Raw genomic sequence first — 6,000 nt, 5'->3', positions numbered from 1 at the left:
CAACCCTCTGTCAGGGAAGGTAGTGCAGGGTGGAATCCTTACAACCTTTAAATATCATAACATTGAAGGATCTGGGATAAGTGCAGGAAATTGGGATGAGAGTGCCTTTAGTGGTAATTATGTTTGGACAGACTCAATGGGACAAAGGACCTTTTCTGCTCTGTATCAATCTGTGCTCCATGTTGAGAGGGCAGTGCAGTTTAATGGTGACTAGGTGAGGCAGTTCTAAGATGGCAAACACATGATCAAGGGTCGGAGGAAATGGCTCAAGCTTCAGTGAAGGCCCAAGTAAGTGCTTGAGAGGAGGGTCAAGGCTAATGGAGACAAGGTCAATGGAGACTGAGCGAGAGTACAGGGTGCTGACTGGCATCTCATTGTGTTGTAGTGAGGTAAATGGGGACAAGAGGGGAGCGTGTGGGAGGGAGTGCAGTTTCAGTTAAAATGTAACCTTTGTCAGCAGCAGTATGACCTTCAGCACCAGGGGGTGTCCCTGACTGTGTCAGGCTCACGAGCTGCTCTCTGTGTGATTCCACACAGCCACCCGTGTGGTCACCACGCAAGGTCTTGCTTGTGTCTACACGACCATTTACACCACCGTCTGCACCACCGTCTGTATCCACTATCTGAACCCAGCATCCATAGCCACTGTCTAGTCCCTCTGTTTGCATCCACCATCTACACCCACTGTCTACACCGCTGTCTGCACCTTCTGTCTACACATCCCATCTTTCTGCTGTTGTAAGATTGTATCCAATGATTCCATTGAGATTACTGCACCCAAAGACTGAATTTTAGAACAGGCAATGATTGTCTTCTAACCCTGACCTACAAAGTCTGTGTTCCACATTGGGCTGATTAATATTAATTACTGAATACCATTTGATTTCGGTGATGGCAGGACTGATGGATAAGGAGAGGTTGAGTTGGTGAGGATTGTGTTTATTGGAGTTTAGAAGAATGAAGGAAGGGGATCTTGGAGAAAGTTATAAAATTGGAACAGGACGAGACACGTTAGATGGAAGAAGGCTGTTCCTAATGGTGGGGAAGTCCAGAACCAGGGCACATGGTTTAAGGTTAAGGGGAAAACTCTATAGGACAGAAATGAGGAAAAATGTTTTCACCCAGAGAGTGATGAGCCTGTGGAATTCTCTGTCACAGAAAGTGGTTGAGGCCAAAACATGATGTTATCAAGAAAGCTCTTGTGGCTTAAAAATCAAGGGATATGGGGTAGGGATGGATTACAGTAATGTGCTCCATGAACAGCTTCAATAATATCGAATGGCATAGCAGGCTGGAGGGACCAAATGGCCTACTCCTGCTCCTATCCTCTATGTTTCCACATCATGTAAAATAGATTGCCAGGTGGAGGGCACTCTGTCAGATGAGTAAGTATCCATTCACAGATCCCCCCCTCCACACCTGTCCCCTTCCATTTTTTTTGGGTCCACTCCCTCTCTTCCTATGTCTTTGTTATCTGACCAGTGACCACACCTCCCCTTCACCACCCCGGCAGGGAGCTGTGCTAATAACCTATCGTTTGTTTTAATTTGCTGACTGGGTGATGTGGATGGGGTTTTCAAAAACAGGAAGAGCTGAATTCTTATCAGGTTTTGTGCTGATTTTTTTGTGTGCCTCCCTCAATATGGGTGACACAGCACTGCTGCCTCACAGAGCCAGGGACCCAGGTTCAGAGTCACACAGCATAGTGATAGGCCCTTCGGCCCACCATGTCAAAGCTGACCAACAAACACTCAACTACACTAATCCCATTTACCTGCAGTCGTCTGGAGCCTACCATGCCCAGATATTATAAGTGCTCATCCAAATGTTTTTAAAGGTTGTGTAATTTTCAGCCTGCACCACACTCTCAGGCAGCATATTCCATATATCTACCACACACAGGGTCAAAAAATACTTCCACCTTAATCTTATAACCTCTGGTCTTAAATAGGTCTGGGTGAGGAGCGGAGGCTGCAGAACAGTGTGAGAGGTCAGGAGTGGAGAGAGGGAGAACAGTGTGAGGGTGAGGAATGGAGGTTGGAGTAGGAAGACACTTGTGTTCTGGAAAGCAGCACAAATAGGAAAGAGATCCAAGAGCTGATCGGAATAGTCTCCATGCTTCCTAACAGTAGCTTTATGGTGGGAAAGAGAATAAATCAGGAGATAATGAGGGCTTGGAACAAAGGCTGCTCATTCATTACAAATGACTGTTATCCTTGTTGATTATTTATAGTCAAATTTTTCTTTTTCATTCATTGACAGGATGAGGGTGTCACTGCCTAGGACAGCATTTATTACCCACCCCTAATTGCCACAGAGGGCAGTTAACAGTCATCCACATTGCTGTGGGATTGGATTTCCATGTAGGCCAGACCAGGTAAGGATAGCAGTTCCCTTCCCTAAAGGACGTTTATAAACCAGATGGGTTTTCCTGACAATCCACATGGATTAATGGTCATTGTTAGACTCTTAATTGCAGACTTTTTAATTGAATTTAAATTCCCCCAGCTGCCATGGTGGGATTTGAGCCTGTGTCCCCAGAACCATATCTGGGTCTCTGTGCATTAACCTCAGAAGGTTAGTATGTAGGTACAGCAAGTCATCAGGAAAGCTCATAGAACATTATGGTGTAGTGTGAGGGGAAACTGAATGCAAGACTTCATTGAAACAAGCAAGATTCTGAGGGTCCTTGACCAGGTGGATGTGGAAAGGATGTTTCCTCTTGTGGGAGAATCCAGTAAAAGGGATTACTGTTTAAAATTAAGGGAGAATCCATTCAAAACAGAGATTCAGAAACATGTTTTTCTATCAGAGGTAGTCAGTCTTTGTAATTCCCCACCTTAAAAGGCAGTGGATGCAGAATTTAGAATCCATCCAGTGTGGAAACAGGCCCTTCAGCCCAACAAGGCCACACAAACCCTCCGAAGAGTAACTAATCCAGACCCATTTCCCGACTCTATATTTACCGTAGGAAGAGGTAGATAGATTCTTGATGACTGAAGGGATGGAACATTATCAGAGAATGTAGAGTTGAGATTTAAATCAGATCAACCATAATCTTATTTAATGGGGGAGCAGGTTCAAAGGGCCGAGTGGCCTACTTTTGTTCCTTGCCCATATGTTGCCTCACACACCTTCACACAAACAAAGACTGCCACTCGTATTTTCTACCTGCAGATTAAGCTGCTTGTGCAATCGGCCTCATCTGCACAGTGTTTTCTCCAGCCTTTGACTGTGAGGTTAAAGATAATGGTCCCATAATCAATCCATTAACTCTATGAGTTGGTTTTTTTAAAACAATAAAATAAATTACAAGTCATGAAACAGACATTACAGTAAGCAAGAATAGGCAGCACGATGGCTCAGTAATTAGCACCACTGCCTCAGCGTGTCGGGTAACTGCCTCAGGTTGGTCTGTGTGGAGTATACACATTCTCCCTGTGTCTGCGTGGGCTTTCCCCAGGTGCCTTGGCTTCCTCCCACGGTCTAAAGATCTGCAGGCTCGATAAATTGCTCATGCTAAATTGCCCAGAGTGTACAGGGATGTGCAGGCTTAGTGGAGAAGCCATTGGAACATACAGAGATAGGATATGGATCGAGATAGAATGACCTTCGGAGGGGCGGTATGGAGTCAATGGGCTGAATGGCCTACTTCCACACTATAGGGATTCTGTGTTACAAATGCAAGTTCCTTCTTTCCATTCTCGCCCTGAAGCATGTGGTTCTGTTTCATATCCACTCAAGAGATGGCAACACTTTGAAGACAGGAGCAGTCTCTATTCTTTTGGAAAGTACTTCTTCCACTCTGTGTCCTTCACAGCCTTGTAGGCAGTAACAATGAGATCGGGAAATAACCCAAAGCTATAATCTTCTGGGCTCTTCATTAAACTGTGGAACCTGGAAAGTACAATTAAAGTCCAAGTCAATGAAGATATTTCTCAGCAATCCCTAAATGCTGAGTTTTCGTACTCAGCAGGCCCCAGGAGTCAAAATAACTGAATAATTGCTCAGAATTGCTCATAAATTTCACCTTCATATTTCTGGAGGCTTTGATCGAAAAGGTTGCTTCCTTCTCTCCAATATACAGCTTAAAATCAGCTCCAACTCCCAACCATCCAACTGAGAGCGGAGCCCTGTACAAACTGGAACCTGGTCTGTGGGAGCACTGTCACCTCTGTCTCAGAAGTTTTGGGGAGTCTATTTTGATCATAGAGTCCTTCAGCACTGGAGGCTGTTCAGCGGATGTTCCCCAGACTGATCCCAGGAATGAAAGGTCTGTCCCACGAGGAGCAGTTAAAGAGCTTGGGCTTGTACTCACTGGAGTTCAAAAGAATGAGAAGGGATCTGATTGAGGGATAGAAAATGTGAAAGGGGATTGAGAAGGTGGACGTTGGATAGATGTTCCCCCTTGTAGGACAGTCTGCAACAAGAAGTCATCAATATCGAGTGAGAGGAGGTCGGTTCAAAACTGAGCTGAGGAGAAACTACATCTCCCAGAGGGTTGTGAATCTGTGAAAGTCAATGCCCCAGAGTGCAGTGGAGGCAGAATCAATCAACAGGTTCAAGGAAGATGTGTTTCTGATGAAAAGTGAGATAAAGAGCAATGGGTAGCAGGCAGGAGAGTGGAGTTGAGACCAGGATAAGATCAGCCACGGTTATGTTAAATGGTAGAGTGGGCTCGAAGGGCTGAATTGCCTCCTCCTGCTCCGAATTCTTATGCTGACACTGCAAAACTGGGGGAGCTGTTGTCTTTCAGTGAGATACAAAACAGAGGTCCTGCCACTGTTATATATCGAACTGTACTATCTCCCCCAGTGACAAGTGCTGGCATTTGAATTCAAATCACAAAGCAAGCCTCATTAATGGTGACCACGATAATGATCCCTGATTGCTGTCCAGCCTCAGCCTTACCCAGTCTGGACTTCATGTGACTCCAGCCCCACAGCAATCTGGTTAACCCTTGGGTGCTTTCTGAGAGGACACAGCAAGGCCAGCAGTTCAAGGGCAATTAGTCTTGGGGAACAAATACTGATCTATGCCAGTGACACCCACCTCCCAGAAAACAGAATGTAACAGAGATTGGTGTCAGCCAAAATTGTCAGATCAGACTCTCAATGAGATGGGGAGATGGTTAAAAATGTATTCAGCTCAGTATGGAACAGGTCCCCACTTGTTAACACATCGTCGCTGACCAAATAAGTGAGAGAAAACAGAAAATAAAGGTGAGAACTCTCAAATGTGGGAATATCAGTGAAAATTCAGGCAACTGAAGGAAGACATGAAGAACTGCAAAGGAAGACAAAAAGGAAGTAAGAGTTACAGAAATGTGATTGAGACAGAGACCTGCCAGGGGTCACAAGAATAACACAAATGTTTTACACGAAAATTAGAAAACCCAAGAGGCTCCAGCGCAATGTGAGCCCTTTAAAAACAAACTGGGAATTCCATGAATGAGCCTAAGGGAATGGCCGATATGTACAATAATTAGTTGTGTCAGTCTTCATAGTCAACGAATGGCATAATGCAGCTTATAATCCAGGGAGGTCCTGCTACAATTGAAGACTGGAATTCGCTAAACTTGATACATGCCAGAAAACAGCGAGCAGCTCTAAATGCTGACAGATCTCCAGGACCTCAAGGGTTGAAAGGAATGGGGAGGGGGGAGGTGTTGCAGAGGCTTTTCCCATCAGTTTCCAAAGCAGCAACCATTCCTTTAGTTTGGAAAATGTCTTGCTGTAACTCCACGGGTTCAAGAAAAATGAGAGTGGGAACCATGAAAATTACATTATGGTCAATCTAACATCTCGTTTGAGAGTTTCATTGGAATCTATAATTAACAGCCGAGAGAATGAACATGTAGAGAATTGGAAATAGCCCACACAGATTTGTGATGGGTAGGTTCTGACAAATGAACCAAATGCATAAACTAAATAGTCGATAGGGCAGCAAGTTCAGAATTACTCGATAATTTCCCACAAAACAGTCTGCTGATCAAAGTTA

This window comes from Chiloscyllium punctatum, chromosome 7, assembly GCF_047496795.1.
Source record: "Chiloscyllium punctatum isolate Juve2018m chromosome 7, sChiPun1.3, whole genome shotgun sequence".
Taxonomy (NCBI): Eukaryota; Metazoa; Chordata; class Chondrichthyes; order Orectolobiformes; family Hemiscylliidae; genus Chiloscyllium; species Chiloscyllium punctatum.
Note: the sequence above shows the minus strand (reverse complement) of the source record.